Source organism: Protopterus annectens, chromosome 5.part0, assembly GCF_019279795.1.
Source record: "Protopterus annectens isolate FY-2018-M chromosome 5.part0, PAN1.0, whole genome shotgun sequence".
Lineage (NCBI taxonomy): Eukaryota > Metazoa > Chordata > Ceratodontiformes > Protopteridae > Protopterus > Protopterus annectens.
The window spans coordinates 1,606,091,068-1,606,112,508 of record NC_056735.1 but is presented as its reverse complement, the minus strand read 5'-3'; positions in this window follow the sequence as shown (position 1 = coordinate 1,606,112,508).

Below are 21,441 nucleotides of genomic sequence, written 5' to 3'. Positions count from 1 at the left end.
GAGGTTGACAGGGTTGTGGTTGGAGGCACAAATACAGGGCCAATATTGACATGTCGCTGTGATAACCTCAAACATTTCCGGTCGTAACAGGGTTTGATGCAACATATGTTCTATGTGGGATATGATGTCAGTAACTTTCCCAGCTGTCACCATCTACTGACTGCAATCCTCACACTACCTTCTGCAGTTTAGAGATAGGTGCTCTGTGGGTAACACAAGGAACACAAGGCACCACACACTGCCCAGTCTGCAGATGACCCTGCAGATGGGGATTCTTCATAAACATAGCACTGACATGACAAGTATTAAAAAATGTAGGACAGCCATATCCACATACACCCTGTTAAATCAATATTACCCCAACTGCAGTATAGCAGCACTTGCAGTCTATAGTCAGGACAGGCACATCCACCTCCTGTGTGTTGGCCTGTTTCCTCAGTGTATGTTGTCAGAGGTAAGTCCCCAATCCATCTGTGATGCTGTTTGCCAAACAACAGATCTAGTTCCTGCTCACAGTGAATGAAAAGGCCCAACACCAACATAATGTTCCTAGATATTGGAGTGTGTTTCCATGCAATTGGCTATGGGAATGTTACCACAGCTGTTCCACATGCAGTCAGCTAGAGGAGGGCTGCAATCCATGCAGAGGCCATCAGCTGATCATGAGCATCACTGATAATACACATGCCGCTGCCTACGCAAAGCAGGTGTAAGTCTCCACATCCACCAGAGAGGGAGTGAGACATCAGCAGGATTGCCAAAGTAGGGCATTTGAATTGTATTTAGTGTGATTAACCTAAATTGCCCTAATTAGTCTGTATGCATTGACTACTGTTCTGGCTAGGACAAAATTAACTTGCCTTTGCAGATCATGAGCCGAGGACCCTGGGCACTACAGTCACAGTAGCTAACCACTAAGCCATCACAACAGACATGAGACTGTAGTTTCACCAAAATAATTCCACCATAGGCTAATCAAACTGAACATGGGAAAGGAATGCATATACAGTTGTCCATAAAAGACCTCTCCAAGGCCAACTTTATGCTACTCAAGGTAGAAGTGACAATGTTTGTGACACCCATGGAGACAGGAGCTGACACTTCAACTGATCAGTCCTGCACTAAGGCACTGTATGAGCACAGCCACTTGTGCATGATTCCTGACAACCCACATAGAACCACGATGTAGGGTGAAATAAGCAAGCCAGTCTGGTGGTCTCCTGCCATTAACAGAGTATACAACAGACGGTAGACATTGTTGAAGAAAAAAGGATAATCCAAGGATGCAAACAACTCCCTTACCAGCTCCAATAAGATGTTAAGATCCCTCATGGAATCCTCCAAAGCTGGTTATGTAACTAGAATCACCACAGATTCCACAGACAACCACACAGCATTCTATAGTTATGTCCAAATTTTAACTGGCAATGCTCAGAAGTGCTCTGAATTGCAACAGAATGGCATTACATAGACTGCTCCCATGGAATGTGCCAATATCCTGGCAGACTGATTTATTGCTGCATTCACCCCCTCTCACCCCCAAAAGGGCCCATGTCAATACGAAAACAGTTCCATTGTCAAGTAATCACAGCCACACAGGCAGAAACCGCACCATCCACCGCTAAGAATACAGCATCCATGGGACCAGATGACATTCTGGACTGTGTACTACATGAACTACAAAATGAAATGGCAACTCACCTAACTGTCATGTGTAATCATAGCCTTGCATCAGGCCTGGTGCCCACTGAGTGGCGCACAGCTGCAGTTATCCCACTCCACAAGGGGGGATCCACCTGTGATCCCTGGAACTACCATCACATCAGTCTGACAAGCCTGATCTGCATGGCCATGGAATGCATTATCAGGGATGTTTTGAAAGCAGACATTGGCAACCCTCAAACACTGGACCACACACAGATTGGGCTCATGGAGGGCCAGTCTTGTCTCCTGAAACTGATTGACTTCTTTGACTCAGTCTGCATAGCTGTTGAAGAGGGTAAGGCAGTACACAGAGCCTATGTGGACCTCACCAAGCCCTTCAACACCATCCCCCAGTCTGGAAACATAGATTAACATACTAATTCGGCCATACATCCCTATGCCACTCAATGGTTTGCCACATGGCTTACTGACAGACCCCAAAATGAAGGTGTAACTGACTCCAAAAAAAGTGCAGAACCTCAGGATTCAGTCCTGGGACCACTGTTGTTTGGCATCTAGATCTCTGAAGTACAGGCCAACAGGACAGGACTCTGGCTAACAAAGGTAACAGATGACTGCAAAATGGGAGTCATTATGAGCGTGACTGTACTGCATAATATGTTACTGATACCAGCCTGACATCATACAGGCAGGATGGAGCACTGTTATCATCTTGTGCCCTTGCCGTGTAAGGTCCTGGTTATGGGATCCGCAACAGTTGGTAGTGTATTGCAGGGCAGATGTGTTTGGCTGTGGGGGGGAATACCTATTCGTGCATGACATATGTTGTTTGCGCTTGTCAAACCCATTAATGGTGCATGTGGTCATATGTGTTTCTGCTATATTCCCACTTTATCTACAGATGTATGTCCGTATATACCTATATATATATATATATATATATATATATATATATATATATATATATATATATATATATATATATATATATATATATATATATATGTTGTATCTGTTTAGACATTAATATATTTTCACACACACATACATCTACATGCAGGAATACATTCTCTGTACTGTTGAATGACTGGGCTGGAAGATATGTTTGTGAATACAGCAGGGTTGCATATATCTGAGATGGCTTAGAGGTAAATTACTTTGGCTATGCTGTGCATGGTCCTGGGTTTGAACCTAAAAGAGGTTGTTTATTTTGTTGCTAGGCAGAACAAGGGCCGGTGGATACAGAGTGATTAAGGCACTTTAAAGCAGTTGTACGCGGGTTTGTGCGGAGGTAAGCACTGCTAAAGTCTGGTTACAGTTTCTTATACTCATACTCAGTTTGCTGCTGAATTACATAACCTGTGTAGGCATTGCTTAGTTCCATGCAAACCCGTGCAAACCTGCTTACAATTGCTTTAAAGTGCCTTATTCACTGTGTATCCAATGGGCCATGTTCTGTCCAGCAACAAAATAAACAGCTCTTGCAAGGCTCAAACCAAGTACCCTGCACACCATAGACAAAGTGATTTATCGCTAAGCCATAACAGATACAAAGAGGTTTGATGTTTTCAGAAACATATCATCCAGTCCAGTCATGCAACAGTACAGAGAATGTATATCAACATCTAGATGCATATGTGTGTGTAAATATATTAATATCTAAACAGATGCAACATATCTAGATATGTATATATATATATATATATATATATATATATATATATATATAAATTTGTAAAGCTATATACATATATATCAATATATATGCACATTTATACATGCATATGCCTAAATCAACACATATATAAGTCTACACCTATATGTCTACATATACACAGCATGTTACATATGTCTGCATAGATATATATCTATGTAGATATATACGGACATAGTTATATATATATATATTAGCAGATATACAAATCTATATAGGTATATATGGCCATACAACTGTAGATAGCAATGGCAGATTAACAAATACACATATGTCCACATGCACCATTAATGGGGTTGAGAGGCCCCACACACTATATGTCTTATACGAATAGGCATCCCCCCCACAGCCAAACACATGGCTGGCCTTGATGTCAGATGTATGGGTATGGCTTTGCACCCCCAGCCTCTCAGCTAATTTACATCTGTTATACCTGTATGGTTGACATTGTGATATATAGTAGGGCCACCATAAAAGGAATAATCAAAACTCCCTCCACATTGCCCACAGGTGTCACTCACACTTCTACACAGGACACAAGTTACAAACACACACACACACCTGTCAGGTCTGGGAGTTGAATCTCTACCTAGCTAGGTTATTACACTACAGCACTACACAGTTAAAGTACACGCCACGGACATTACTGACAAACTTCTTTCCCCAAAGGTGTATTTCACATTGAATGACATCAGCAGGATTACCAAAGAAGGCCATTTCAACTGTACTGTGAGTGACTAGCCTAAAATGCATTGCTCCCTACACAGACAGTTTGACACACACAAAACATCCACAATTGATGGTCTATATCACACTACAGCATGGAGCTGTTGTAGAACGCACCACAGGGATTACTAGAGAAAGCCTTCCCCAAAGGTGTATTTCACAATGAATGACATCAGCAGGATTACCAAAGAAGGGCATTTCAACTGTACTGCAGGTGTATAGCCTAAAATGCATTGCTCCCTACACAGACATTGGAACACACACAAAACATCCAGAACTGCCATGGGTGGAGATGGAACTCTACCACTGTTCTAAATCATACTACAGCAGTACGCAGTTACAGGACACACTACGGAGATTACTAGGCTACACTATTCCCAGAGGTGTATGTCTAGGTGAGTGACATCAGCAGCCTTGCCATAGATGAGTATATGATGTGTACGGAGTGTGAGCAGTCTAAAAAGCACTGCTTTCTACTCAGTCACACACAAACAAACACAGTTGCCAGGTCTGGGGTTAGAACACCTACCTAGCTACTTTATCACACTACAGCAATACACAGTTACAGGAAGCGCTACAGAGATTACTGGGTTATGAACTTCCCAGAGGTGTATTTCTAGGTGAGGGACATCAGCAGCCTTGCCAAAGTTGAGTATATAAGTTGTACGGAGTGTGAGTAGCCTAAAAGCATTGCTCTCTACTCAGTCAGACACACACACACACACACACACACACACACACATTCACACACAAACTCAGTTGCCAAGTCTGGGGTTAGTACACCTACTTAACTACTTTATCATATTACAGCAGTACTCAGTTACAGGACGCACTACGGAGATTATGACTTTCCCAGAAGTGTATTTCTAGGTGAGTGACATCAGCAGCCTTGCCAAAATTGAGTATATGAATTGTACGAAGTGTAAGTAGCCTAAATAGCATTTCTCCCTCCACAGTCAGAGATAGACAGACACACACACATACACACACTCACACAATTGCCAAGTCTGGGGTTAGAACTACTACCTAACTAGTTTATCACTACAGCAGTACACAGTTATGGGATGTGCCATGGAGATTACTGAGCTACAGCTCTCCCAAAGGTGTATTACACATTAGATGACCTCAGCAGGCTTGCCATAATACTGCTATGGTGTGGGTGGTGTGTGCATGGGCCATAACCCATTCATGTAGGGGTTAACATGCCACATGCGGGCATACATGGGGTCATATGTCACAGGTATGTGTATACAGCCACTAGATGACTACTTCCTTGTACAGTCATGTTGCACAGCTGGCACATGCACCACATAGTCTGTCATGCTAACAGATACTGGTGGCTAGTATCTGCAGTGAGTGATATCTGCACCTCATGTGTTTGGGGCCCTTTGGCTGTGTGCTGGATGGGACAGGCCTGAATGGCTCCTTGTCACAGTCACCCTCTTCCACACATCTATGTATGTCTACCTTTGGTTTATTATAGTGTGTTGTCCTGACATATATGTCTGTATTCCTATCCACTGTGTGTGCAAGCTATGAGTGGTGCCTACTGATGAGTGTCTGCACTAGCAACTGCCTGATAAGTCTGGTCCACTGGTGTTTGCAGTCATGGCCTTCATGGTTTATTATAGTGTGTTGTCCTTACATATATGTTTGTATTCCTATCCACTCTGTGTGAGAGGCAGGAGTGGTGCATACTGACATGTGTCTGCACTAAGAACTGTGACTGCCAGATATGTCTGGTCCACTGGTGTTTGCAGACATGGCCTTCATGTGTTTAAGTGTGTGAGCATGCCCAGTATGGCCATCTGTATTGCATGTGTGGATCAAGTCCAGGTAGTTTGTACTGCGGTGCTGACCTTTGTGTTGTACACCAACAGGTAGCATGCTGTGTCTGCAGGGTACCCATCGGTCATTTGGCATTGACTGTTGCTACAGTTTTGCATAGTGGGGAGGGACACCTGACTGTTTCTACATTTCTACACAGGAGTGGCGGGGAACACCTGACTGTTACTATAAGTGTACTTAGGATGGGGGGGGCACACCTGACACTTGTACACATTTGCTAGGACTGTACTGGTATGTCAGGTACTCCATTTCAGTTTGTAGTCTTACCTATCATGCTGGCTAGAGGCATATCAGTGTACCAGATCTTAGCTTTAATTACCTACATATTAGTATCTGACTTCCTAGCCTTCACAACTTACATCCAACTGCCTGGCCTGCTGTAGTCTGTCCATGTAGGCCTGGGGGAGGGATTACCCATAGGCCTCATTCAGGGGCCATAGTACAGCATTTGTTTGTGTTTGTCTACACCTGTCCTGCTGGCTGAAACTGTTGTTGGGTATGTGCACCTTCCTGACTGGCATGTGTGGGTCTTATGGACACACATGTCACTCAGCCCATTTCCTGCAGTGGATTTTGTCACCCTGTGTAGTACTAGCTACTATGGTGACTCCAGTATGTGTTACAGATGTCATGGTGCCACTATGGGTGTCTACTGTCTGCTGCTATAACTTTCGCCCACCCAATTCCCTTGCATGCCGACATCCATACCATAGCTACAGGTAACAACACATTTTACTCCATTTGGCAATTGGTAGGTTGATTGACTTACCTTGAGGGTGTGCCAGACTTGAGGATGGTGCTGGAGGGCTGCCTATGTCGAATGCACATAGTACACTCCCTATACATGGTTGAGCACAGGTAGTGTCATGTTTGGCATCCCTTTTACTATCTGTGCGAGTCAGAGAGAGGTGTCATTCCCTGGGTCCCTACTGTGTCAGTGCATATGCTATGCGTTGCCTCTTTGCCAAGGCCAGGTCATACTGGGCATGCCTCTTTCTGCCTACTGGGGCAGGCTCAAGTTGTTCCTCCTCCAAGTCACTCTGTGCCTGTACATGCCTTGGCATTGGTGGGGGGTTGTGTGGTTCTGCCCCATGCTGTTCCTGCTGCAGCTGTTTCCGCAGTATCATATTGTGTAGCATAGCAGATACCATAACAATTTTGGTACATGTAGCTGGTGAATACTGCAAGGCTCCACCGGATGTGTCCAGACACCAGAAACGTGACCTGAGCATCCCAAACACATGCTCTATTATATGTCTGGCTGTGCGTGTGCCTCATTATGGTGTTGTTGTTCAGGTGTGTGTGCATTTCTGATGGGTGTCCTCAGCCATGGCTCCAGTGGATACCCAGCATCCCCCACTAGGTGACCATAGGAGATGTCCACATTGGCAAATCTGTGGTACAGCTGCATTAGATGCCATATGTGAGAATCGTCATAGCTTCCAGGGCACCCAGCACACACATTCATTATAATGCCCTGGGCATCACATACGACATGGCAGTTGATGGAGGGGATGCCCCTGCGGTTGATGTAGGCCCTCCCCTGCTCACCGGGTGGTGTTTTGATGCATATGTGCATGCAGTCTATAGCACCCACTACCCCAGGGCATTCTGCTATTTGGTGGAAGAGACGCATATTGCTGGTCAACACCTCACGTGTGTTGAGGAAATATATGTGCTCACTGGCATGTGCTGCCATGGCAAGCAGGAACTGGTGGAAGACTCTGGATGCTGATGCCTGTGAGATCCCCATGATATCCCCAGTTGTGTTTTGGAAGGTACCTGTGGCTAGTATACCTAGGCCTACACATACCTTGGTATCCACTTGGATGGATTCTCCTCGGCCAGTTTGGTGTGTCAGGTGTGGCCGGCACAGCTCAACAATGTGCTGTATGAGGTCTCTGTCTGCCCTATAGCGCTCCACTATCTCCATCTCATATAGCCCCTGGTAGGTTACTCTAGGTCTGTACACTCTTCTCCATTTCCTCACTGTGGGTTGTTTGGCAGCATTCACATCCTCACCACCCTCAGCCTCTTGCACATGTTGTTCTATGTTGTCTGCTACAGCCCTTCTCATTTTGTAGGTTTGTTTGTTAAAATTTCCCCCGCTTGTATACACTGGTGGTGTAGAGTGTGGAAAAACAGAGGGGAAGGTGTTTGCTTAGTTTATAGCAGTGTTCTGTGCTGGGATGGTCTGCTGTCTGTGTAATTGGCTGATTCTGATACATTTCACCTGCCAGCTAAGCTACTTCTCCTTGATTACCTTCCTACTGCTGTTTTCCCTTCCCATTGCCTTCCTGTTTAAGCCTGTGTGCGTGCCGCACAAACAGAGTTCTCAAATGTGCACACTGCTGCTATTTTCAGGTTTAACTTCCTTTTTCTTCCTGTAAAACCTGGTGTGTGGTGCGCACACACCTGCTAGGCAGTTTGGACACACTTCTAGCTTAGCTGTGCTAAACTATAAGCAATCCCGAGCCACAGGGCTCCAATCCACTTACAGTATGCCTGACACCCCCCCATGATGTCACCTATATCCTAGTCTTGCACCCAGCTATTTATACTCTTCCACTCTTGGGACCTGCCTCACACCCTGGGGAAATCAGGGATTCACTATTTTTCCCCTAATTTGCATAGGATTGCCTGCTAATGCATAGTTACATGTCCCACACTGAGTCTCCCCACTTAGCAACCATTACTCACTGGCCAGGTTGTCTTATGCCTGCCATTGACTTGCATGGCAGAATACTGCTTTTAGTTAGAATGCTCATTTTATGTTTATTTTATAATTTCCCCCGATCCCATTTACATGCCACTGCCCTATGCTTAAACAGCTGAGTTCGGCGAAAAAAATATAAAAGTTATTTTTTTTTATTTTTGAAAGTTTGCAATGCCAATGGCCTTATAATTGGCCATTGGTATGCTTCCTCAATGATATGCAGTTTTAATTTGGAGCTGTAATAGCTTCGTTTTGGAATTTGCAGAAATGTGCTCATTTACTAACCGAGTACTTTTCTGCAGATTACACTAGTCTAGCATGGACTATTGCAATCTTCCTGGATTGCAAAATCACCTAATTTGCATGGATTTTGCCTGAAAATGAGGTGATTTTCATACCAGGGCTTAGTCCGTGCAGGATTATTACTTGAGCTCCCGTGCACTCCCCTGCCGGATGTTCCTGGATCGCATGGCAGACATATTGCCTGCGTGAGCTCCTGCACTCATCTTGCACTCTGTGCAAGCTTTTGAGAATCTGGGGGATTGAGTGAACCGTGAAAACACCGGATGTCCTGAACCGCGAAATTCAAAATGTCGAATTGGCATAGTTGGCCAACCCCACCACCCGCTACGTACTACCTACCGAAACAAAATAAATAATCCACATACATACACTTAATAAAACCCTACTTCTAATCCTAAACTAAAGCTTACATTTATTACTATGTATGCACTTACCTTAACCTGCACCCTAACCCTAAGGTCCGTAACTATTGCACAACTACGTTAAGGAGCTCTACCCAAACAAAATAAATAATCCACATACATACATTTAACAAAACCCTACTTCTAACCCTAAACTAAAACTTACATATATTACTATGTATGCACTTACCTTAACCAGCACCCTAACCTAAGGTCCGTAACTATTGCACACTTACCTTAAGGAGAAGGGCCAACTATGACAATTCGACATTTCGGATTTCACGCTTCAGGACGTTTGGTGTTTTCACGGTACGCTCAATATGTGTCGTTTCTGTATTCGCACGACTGCGGTTTCGCAGTTGTAATAGGTAACTGACAAAGTAATCCACAGTGTATAATCCACAGAATTCCCTTCCAATAAGTGGAAGCCTATCAACAACATCTTCACAGGCTGTCTCATCAGCAGCAAATGCATATCAATTTTCCTACCTTTAATCCAAACCCATCCATTCAACATTCAAACTATTGTCCACGACTTTATCAAATACTGTAAATCCACTACCCATGCAAAAATGCTAATTTCATCTAAATCCACCTAAACTGATTGAATCACCCTCACCTTCATCCAACCCTTAGCTAAGTACTGCAACAGCAACTTCACTGACCATAATCTCTGCTCTTGAAGCAACTGCAATACAAACTCATCAAATGCAAATAATGCCCTACCATATGCCTTCCTCCTCAAATCTACCCACAATTGCTGAATCAGCTGTTCCATCACTTCAGACCAATTTGACACACCTCCTCCTGCAACATGACTGGTTCATCCTGTGTCTCCAAGGCCAGTTGTTGAAACCTGTGAAACTGAAAGTGAGAAAGGCTGTCAGCAATACTTTTCTTAGTATCTGGCAAATGTGCATCTGAAAAAGAAAAATTTATCAGCAAACACTGAATAAACAATTTCTATAAAACTAACAAAAGCAACCTATATTTGGCCAGTTTTGACTTTAACACCTACACCACCACTAAATATCTGAATTAAAAACCATCTTCCTGTCACATAATTGATCTTACTAAACCAGTGAAGCTGCCCAAATAGGCATCAATTCCAAAATGCCACATCTTTCTTCCACTCATCATCCCAATCATCCAGCCAATGAACTGCAAACCATTCCCCATTAAAATACACCCTCATCCCTTTTCCACCTGTGGCATCTGTAAAGAACTGCAACTTATCCTGAATGACCCAGTCTTTCTGACAAAACAAAAATGCCTTTGGAATGGTCAATAAAAGGCAACCACAATTCCAAATCTACTTGCACCAAGTTATCACCCTCACTCAAAGATGCTTGCTTCTCCTCATATTTAGCAAAAGTGCCACTGACCTGCAAAACATTCGACTGGAACTAATTGCCCAACAAGCAAAGTTCAAGTGACCCAAAATTTCCATGACATCCCAGATCTGCATTTTATCTTTAGCCATCACTCACAGAATCTTCCCTTTCTGTCACTCTATCTTCTGAAAGGGAAGACAGAACAAGCCTGCTCCACAACCACTGTCAAACCCAACCTGCCAATTTCTGCTTTGCCAACAGAATGTCCAACTCTTCACACAAGAGAAAGCATGCCTGCATACCTTCTGAAGATCTTTCAAAACCTTCACCCACTAACAGGAAGTCATCCAGGTAATGTACGGCCTTCTGAGTACCCACCCTTTGCTGCCAAACTCAGTCTAGCTCTGAGCTAAATTTCTCAAATGTGGCACAAACCACCATACAATCCATGGGCATGGCCTTATCAAAATAAAACGTATCATCTTCCACTATACCCTGTAATGGTCACTCCTCTTCAAGCACTGGCAGCAAATGGAAAGCAGACACGATGTCAACCTTTACTAACCAAGGATTTTTAAACCATTTAATCATTGCCACTGCATCATCAGACATGTACCTAACTTTTGCATCTTCCCTGCAAATAAAATTGTTGAGTAATTCCCCTTGTAGGAAAGGCAAATGATGACTGAACTGAAATTCATCTAAAGCCTTCTTAGGAACCATTCCAAATGGTGATATTTTAAAGCTGACAAAATGGAGATACTCGAAAGGGCCAAGCAACCTACCTACATGGAATTACTTTTCAACCGAATGCTGCAAAACCACCTCTTTCCTCAGCATCAAACTCAAATTTTTGCAAACCAATCCATCCCCAACAACCGCTGACTTGATGGAAGACCCTATGGAAAACCCCAAAATCAACTCAGCCACAGTTTCCAAATCCAGAAAGTGTGTGTCAACACCTGGCACAATACCGCCACCTTAATGGGAGAATGAGATAGCCAATCTACCCCTCTGCCCTCGAAAGGACATGCTCCCTCAGTGCCTGTGAAAAATACCCTGCCATCTAAACCCTGGCAGCAGTGTGGGGATAAACCCAATAACAGCTAGTGCAGAACCCTCCTGTTTCAAATTCTCCTCCCAATGGCCACGATGTAATGCCAGGTGCACACTGGAACAAATCAAACATGTGTGCACAAATCTGTGTGCAGCCCATGTACACTGACCTGCATTATCCTAGCCAACCAAATATCAGGGCACCTCACTTTCCATCTCAGCAACTGATCTATGGCTTTCTGTTTGCAGAACCATTGATTATACCAAATCCACACATTCCCAGCATGTAGTCAGTCATTCTCACAAATCATGAAAAAATAAGCTAATACCAGCAAAACTTGTGAACTATCCTTTTCTAAGCAAACCTCCATATAATATATGAAACCAAGTAACCAGTTCTCCCATATCCTGGATCAGAATCTTCCAATCCTCCTCCGACCGAGGGCCACCAATGCTGCCAATAGGTCCTTGTTATTTTACATCTCAGCTTCAACCAAATGTACTCCTTCAACATCCATTAATTCAAATACTTCAACATACTCACTCTTCCATATCTTCTCTTTGAACAACATAGAAAAGTGTGGATGAGAAAAAAATCCTCCCTCAGTGTTAAACAACACTTGAGTAGCTAACCAGTCCCTGGTTGAATGCTAAAGTCAGAGCCTGCATCTCACATCAATAAATTGCTGTGCTCCACACTGGATCCTACACTCCCTGAAGATGAAACCTTCCTATCTTTCCCTACTCAGCACCTCACTCTGCACTTGGTCACCCTCTCCAAAGGGATACCGATTATCCTCTTCACTCCTCACATCAGCTTTCTACATTATGTCCCTTACTCCAACCCCCATCAAAATCATCCTCCCAGAAGCTGACAATTCCAAATTGCATATACTTGACATATTGTTACCTACAACTGCCTCTGAAATTTCTCCCCTAGGTGGATCATTCATGACAACATTGACTGTTGACTTCCTGGCTTGCTTACCTCTGTCCACAAGGGTCTTCCTTACTGACTGTGCTCATCTTTTCCTCTTATTTGTACTGGCCCCATCTGACAGAGGATTCTGCTACTCTCAATTCCCAAAAAAGCTCCTCCACTTGAGCCACGATAGCTGCCCATCTTTCCTTCAAGTTGCGAGACCCCACCACCTGTAAAAGAAAAAGCAACATAAGTATGAAGAAGAGAGGAAAGAAAAAAAACCTCAACACCAAAAGACGGACAAGCCTAACATCATGGGAGATTAAGTCCAAGATACAAGGATGCCTGTAACATCTTACTCCTATACATTGAATGTATAACATAACCAGTTGTGTTAACATGCATCCAGAAGATATGAGAAAACCACCCACAACACCCTAACCAGAACCAGCCAGAGAATGTTGGCATGCACCTACTAATGGGTCTATATTATAAGGTCAAAGCATCATTTATTCAAACACCTAAACGCCAACACGTAAACAGCAAAAGCTGAAAACCATGACTGGCCACTTCCACAAATTTTTTCACAGGGAAAAAATTGCTTGGTCATTATTAAGAATTGCCTTTTTCTCCAATGTAGTGTGATCTCAGAGTTGGTATATTTAGTTAGGGGGAATGTGGGGGGCGCAGCTCCCCACATCGGGGGATGTAGGGGTGAAACCCCCCACTTGATTAGGGTTTTAAAGTTTGTTTTTCTGTTTGCCAGGCAAGCAAATGTTTTCCCTGTGAAAAAATTCACAGAAGTGGCCATTTGTGGTTTTCAGCTTTCGCTTTTTACATGTCGACCTTTAGGTGTTCGAATATATGTCACTTTGAGCTTATAATATAGACCCCCCCTACTAACAGGTATAAGGGCCAGCCTACTGTCTTTCAGCTATACTTTGTTGGTCTATTCAGTTAATTACAGTAGTTACTCAACTATTAAGAACCTAAATTACCAAAACCATAAATGTATGGCAACATAAAAAATTTGACATATTTAGGAAGGACATACCACATGGCCAAAGTCTGTGCTATCCTCATCTTAGCCAGAACAACCTTTATGGGGAGCCACTGAAAGTAAGATCCTCCACTATCAATCTTATTTATTTTATAAATATATATATATATATATATATATATATATATATATATATATATATATATATATATATACACACACACACACACACACAGTACACACACACACACACACACACACACACACACATACATATATATATATATATATATATATATTTTCCCCCCTCTTTCTCTTCCTCCCATTTTGTTTGCCTAAATCCACATTAATGCTCAAAATATCCATATCGCAAATACAACCGACCATTGTGAACACAGAATGATTAATTTAGAAGATCGAATGGAATACCCACCACATACAACACTCAAACAATGGTTAAACGGCCCCAGCTACAACTGCCCAAGCACAGCCAAGAGCCATTACTCACGGGTGCACTCAGCCTGGGAATACCCATGAAAACTACTGTTCCTCAAGACATGGTCTCAACTGGGTGGAAAGAGAGACAAAACCCAGCAGTGAGCAGCTAAAGTCCTCTTAATTCTTACACCATTAATGATGAAAAATATAAATCAGGCAGCTTCACAGTCTGATACACAACTACATACAAGCAAACTGCCCTATTTAGAAAACCTTGCCATGGTAAATAATGAAAGTATATCTGCCGAGGAGGAAGGGAAAAAAAAAAACTCAGCCAATATCCATACCAAATTTAGCACAAAGCCTACTTGTTCCCAATGGGTTCATATCATTATAACGAAAGTTTAATAGTTCGAATGCATAAACATCGAACTTTATGTATCGAACTATTAAAACATCAGATTACATTTAAAATAATTTTAAAACCATAAAGAAAAAACCTAAAGAGTGTAGGCAGGGAGGAAGCCCCCCTGCATCCCCACACCTGTCGCTACTTAAATATACCAACTCCGAGATCGCACTTTAATGGAATACAGTGCGGAAAGGAAATATTTCCCTTTCCTAGACTGTAGCGTGATCTCGGAGTTGGTATATTTAAGTAGCAGGGGGTGTGGGGGATGCAGGGGGGCTTGCCCCCCTGCTTTAACACATCAGGGTAAGTATTTGTTATTAAATTTTTTTTTTATTTTCGAAGTTACGGAACTTCGATCATATGGTGTCTACCATATGATATTCAATGTTCCGTAACGTCGACATTATAATATGAACTCATTCCCAAGTACCAACTGGTCATCTTCATGTAATACTTGAAGTATCAGCAAGTTCACATCGAAATCTGATACCCTCACCCCATAGCTACTGCATTAAACTCAGTTACCCCCCACACTATTACCTCACTTCCTCTCCAAACAGCCCTTTTCTTTAACCTTAATTCTCTCTCCATCACCTGTGACACTGCAACAACTCTTTCATCTATTTAATTTATAAAGCTATTACAAAAACGTTGTTGGACCTGAGATCAATGGCTTGGGAATGCTTTGGAAGTATGACAAACAAATATATAAAATAGTTATTACTAAGCACAAAGAAAAATCTGATAAGTATTACAGAATTTTGGTTGGGGTACTAAGCACAAAAAATCTGATCAAGCTTAAAGAATATTAATGGGGAGGGTGTCAAATTCCTATATAAGTGAATTGAGTTTAGGAAATCACAAAATGATGCATTCAGATTCTTTATATGTTTCAGATTCATTAATTGTCATAAACATGCTGTTGGCTAATAATCACTAAAATACTCACTGCTTCAGCTAATTACAAAGTGGGTTGATCAATTAATGCAACAGTGGATGACTGAAATTCAAAGACAGATATAGCCACAATCAGTAAGACCTTATTATCAGCTCGTTATCGTGTCTCTGAATCAAACACTAATGCTTTAGGACCTGGACAAGGCTAGTGTTCTCCTTAGTAGACCAGGCATTGCATTAGGAAAGAAACCCCTTACAAGCACAAGCTCTTCCTAACATTCCCACACATACACACTAACATTTACTCATCCACAACTCCCACCACCAATACTTGCTTACGTTCACTGAAACATTTACCTATTCACCAGTATGCACAAACTAACCCTGCACAATCTCAGTTCCCCACCTCACTGGCTAGTGCAGCCAACCAGGTAGAAACAGACACACAAGCACACACACACACACACACACACACACACACACACACACACACACACACACACACACACACACAAACACATTTGTATCTCATCATTTATGTCCCTACAGACACACAGACATGTCCACACACATTCACACACTAACACACCTCCCACTTCTTCACTGAAATTATGTCTACCAAGAGTACTCCTATAGGAGCACATGGGTGACCAGCATGTTTTTACAGCAGACACTTTTTCAGTGGCCAAGCAATTTGAAAATCATGATAATTTCTGAAGGTGAGCACATGACTAGCATTAGCCACTCTCACTGCTGCATTAGCATGCAGCTTCACCCACAGGACCATCCACCACACTGAGACCCCAAAAAGGGGAAAAACTCAGGAGTAGAGCACTCTATGAATTTAAAAGGCTTAGAGTGATATGCAAACCTTCTGAGTTATGGTTTCTGCATGGTGCTAAGTCTGTTTGAATCCCATGAGTTATTTTTTATAATTTTTGCTTTTGTAAAAATTGTAGAATTAGCAGAATGCTGGTGAAATATAACAAACGCTATTACTTAAGGATTTTAGATACATCTCATAACTGGTTGTAGCTTTCCCTTGCAGGCACCATGTCTGGAATGGGAAAGGGAGTGCACTTTCAGGCGCAGCACTGGGGCATCCAGGAGTCCAGTGTCATGTCAGGACTCCTTGTCAAAGACCATGAGCAGAGACTGCTGCAGGGCCAGTACCAGGGTTCCCAATATAAAGCAGAAGCCTGGGACTGTCTCACCTGTGACATCACCAGTGCCACTGGCATACCCCGAACTGGTGAGCAGGTCAGGCATCACTATGACGACCTGAAGTGGTGAAAGGGGGATCTCATGGATCAGTGGATCCAAGAGGCTAGGAGGACAGGGCAGGTCCCAGTAGTGTGTAAGTGTTTAATAATTGCCAGGTCATGTATATATGGCTAAATATTCCTCTTATGTCCTTCACAGCGGCACATGTGCGGGCTGTGAACCAGGAAGCCCATGGCTGTCGCTTGGAGAGGTTGCGATGCGAGGCAGGTTAGTAAAACTCTTGCATGTACTGTCATAGGAAATAAATCTAACTGTATTAGTAAGTCAGTTGCCTGTATAAAACCTGTATTGTTTAAGGCAAGTACTGCATACACCAGAGAATATGACAGGAAGAGTTTCATATAGGTTGTATGTAAATAAAAGCATAATAGCCTGACAAGGAAGGTCTAACTGCTGTACTGCATGTGTTTACTCTGGTATCATATGGTAATGTCGATTTGCAATCACTTACTAGTACTGGTGTATTAAGCACTGTTACCCACACTGTGCAACATAAATTAAAAATGACTGGTGTAATCCCCAGAGGTAAGCTAGTATAACTGAGAGAGACACAGACAGAAAACAGTGAAAAGACGGACAACAAAATCCAAATAGCACATACAACTGAGATGTGAACTGTTGTATTTTTAGCACACACAGCCATGGTTCAAATCCTGGGAGTGGTAGTAGTCTGCATACAGAATCATACCCCACAACTGTACAGCTATGTCCAGAATGTCTAGTAAATTGGCCCATATCTGCTGCCTCTCACTGTTTCCCCCTGTGAAATCAGTGAGATGATCCCAGACATATCCACTGCAAACAAGAAATACAACTGATTGTCACATATCTATAAGAACAAACCTGTCACTTTAGCAACTCCCAAAACTGTTATGAGAGTAATAAGCCAAGTATGTCCCATCTACACCCCCATGTTATCAAGCTGTGACCAGAGTGTGTACAGTAACAGAGTGAGATGTAAGTGCATAATACTAATGCGAAATCTGGTACTTTGTGTGGCAACATTCAGGTAGTGCTAACAAACATTGCTCCCACAGGTCTGTCAGATATGAACACTGTGCCCAGAAATAAAAGAGTGATACCCTGTACTGGTACTGTTTACTTTGGTATTGTATGGCATTGTTAGTGTTGCAGTTGCTCTGAATAATAAGGTATTACTCATCACTGTCACCCACACTCTGCTACATAATATAACTGTCTAGGAAATCCTGTATTACAGCGATGTAATACAAGGTCAGAATGTAAAACCACAGGAGAATTATACACAGAAATCAGATAAGAGATATACAGCAATATCCATATAGCACACACAACTGTGATGGACAGTGTTTTAGTGTTAGCAGACACAGCCATGGTCTGAATCCTGGGAGTGTAAGTAGGCTGCATACAGAATCATACCCCACAACTGTATAGATATGTCCAGAATGTCCAGTATATTGGCCCATATCTGCTGCCTGTCAACCTGTCCCCCTGGGAAATCAGTGGGGTGATCCCAGATGTTTAGGCAGCAGACAGGAAATACAACTGATTGTCACACATCTATAAAAACAAACCTGTCACACTAGCAACTCCCCAAAATGTTATGAGAGTATTAGGCCAAGTATGTCCCATCTACACCCCATGTTGTCAAGCTGTGACCAGAGTGTGTACAGTAGCAGAGTGAGATGTAAGTGAATAATACTAATGAAAAACTGCTACTTTGTGTGGCAACATTCAGGTAGTGCTAACAAACATTGCTCCCACAGGTCCATCAGATACGAACACTGTGCCTAGAAATAAAAGCTTGATATCCTGTACTGGTACTGTTTACTCTTGTATTGTATGTCATTGTGAGTGTTGCAGTTGCTCTGAATAATAAGGTTTCACTGATCACTGTCACTCACACGGTGCTACATAATATAACTGTCTAGGAAATCCTGTATAAGAGTGTCGTAAGTCACTAAAGGTTGAATAGGGCAATAGTCTACATACGTCCCTGTTCACCTGCATGTGGTCAAGACATGGCCATAGTCTGTGCAAAAACAGATAGACAGATATGTGCATAACATCAATCTGGAATCTGGGAGTATGTGTAGAAGCAGTTAGTTAGTTAGTGTTAACAAACAATCACTCCACAGGTATACCAGGTAAGAGGTGTATACTGCAGGTAAAACCAGTCCATGTATATAGTTGTCAACAGCCATATCACTGTCCAAACTAAGGCAATAGGGTAGAGTAGTAATACTTGTAAGGTACAGATAACAGCACTGACTTGGAAAGTAATGTGAACTACAGGAATATACTAGTTGTTAATTGACATCTTTCTCTCCCCCCACAATATCTACAACAATACATTAAATACCAACCTCACTGTAATATTGTGACATATGTCGTAATGTTTGATAATTATCTAAATCTGTTTCTTTCCATGTGCTGTTGAAATACTCCAACATTGGTGGCATGGTGCCATCAATGTACCTGCATGCTGTTGTTATCACCACTGTGGTCCCATATATGCTTGCTTTCTGTTTGTTATGCAACTGTTCTATATCTGGTGTCTGGATTAATGGGAATATCTATGCATGCTGTTATACTTAATCCTGGAATGTGCTGACTATTACTAACCCACATATGTTGATAAACCATAAACACCATAGCACGTATGGGATTGCGGGTCCCAGCAGACTCACCTGTCCCAACTCACCTGGCCATGACACGGGGCACCAGCATGTCTGGGGCCCAACCCAGGACCTCCTCATCCATTGGTCCTGCACCACCTTCGGATGGAACTGCCTCAGAGGATGGGGCTCTCTATCCCCTGGGAGCGGGTGCGAACAGGAACCTGTCACCCATCAGCAGGTCCAGGTCGTGGTGCATAACAAGCTCCACAGGGAGGTCGGAGATCTGCTACGCCAGCTCACGGGCCACATGTTGGGACTAGAGGGTTGACCTGGCTCTCCGACTCAGCCCCCAGCACAGACACCTTCGGGGCTGTGAAGGTGAAGGGGTGACTGCCCATGGGTGGGGACCTCAGTCCCACTGTTTCCACTAGGGGGCTCATGGGCTTTGGATTTCCCAACACCACTTCCCATCAAGGTATTTACCCTGCACATGTGTCATATACCGCCCCTGTATACGTTTTGTTTGTCTTGTCTGTTAACCTACCCAACCTATCTCCCCAAATATACCTACTAACCCTCTCTAACATCCCATTCTCATCTGAAAAAAAGGGCAATCTGTTCCCAAAAAACAAAATATCACCCCATGCATAGCTGTCCATTTCGCACACTTGTCCACTGGATACATGTAATCTGGTCTAACTAGCATCACAACATATTATTGTTGTCCTCACTCCTCTTTCAGGGTTTGAATGTCCAAATCTACCTCCATATTCAGTGTATATGCACAACTGTTGCTGTAGAAGAAATGGGCAGCTATGGACCTTCCCTACACCTTCCTGAATATCCCTAGCTATTTTCTCTACTGTCTTTCCCTCTTTCTGCCCTTTTTTCACCACTTTCCTATCAACCCTTTTTTCTTTTATTTTAAAGAAATTAGCGAGGGGGTAAGCGGACGTAAGCACTTTTAAGCAGTAGTAAGTGGGTTTAAGCTTGTTTGCGCAGGGGTAAGCAATGCGTACACAGGTTAAGCAATTTAGAAGCTAACTGAGTATAAGAAACTGTAACCGGAAGTTAGCAGTGCTTACCTCCGTGCAAACACACACAAACCCACTTACAACTGCTTAACAGTGTCTTAATCACTCTGTATCCAATGGCCCTTGTTCTGCCCAGCAAGAATATAACCAGCCTTTGAAAGGATCGAACCTAGGACCCTGTACACAACAGCCAGAGTGATTTATCACTAAGCCATGTCAAATATACATAACCCTGATGTTTTCACAAACATATCATCCAGCTCAGTCATTCAACAGTACAGGACATGTATTTAAGCATGTAGATGTATGTGTGTGTGTATGTATATATTTATAGCTAAGTAGATATATATATATATATATATATATATATATATATATATATATATATATATATATATATATATATATATATATATATATATATATATATATATATATATATATACAAATATATACATATATATATATATATATATATATATATATATATATATATATATATATATATACATACATATGCATACATCTATAGATATATATGTCCACATGTATATATATATATATATATATATATATATATATATATATATATATATATACATATATATATATATATATATACATATATACATATATATATATATATATATATATATATATATATATATATAAGCATAAATATATATCTATATAGGTATATGCAGACATATATCTATAGATATAAAAGAGAACATAACAAAAACATATATGTCCACATGCACCATTAATAGGGGTGAGGGGACCTAAACAACATACGTTTTGTATGTATAGATATCCCCCCCCACAGCCAAACACGCCTGCCCTGCAATACAATACCAACTGTTGCACATCCCTTAACCAGGACCTTACACAACATGGGCACAAGATGTTAAAAGTACTCCATCCCACCTGTATGATGTCAGGCTGGTATCAGTAACATATCATGCGGTACAGTCTGGCTGATATATATATATATATATATATATATATATATATATATATATATATATATATATATATATGCATATATATGTAACTACACATACACACACTGAGATATGTATAGGAAGATA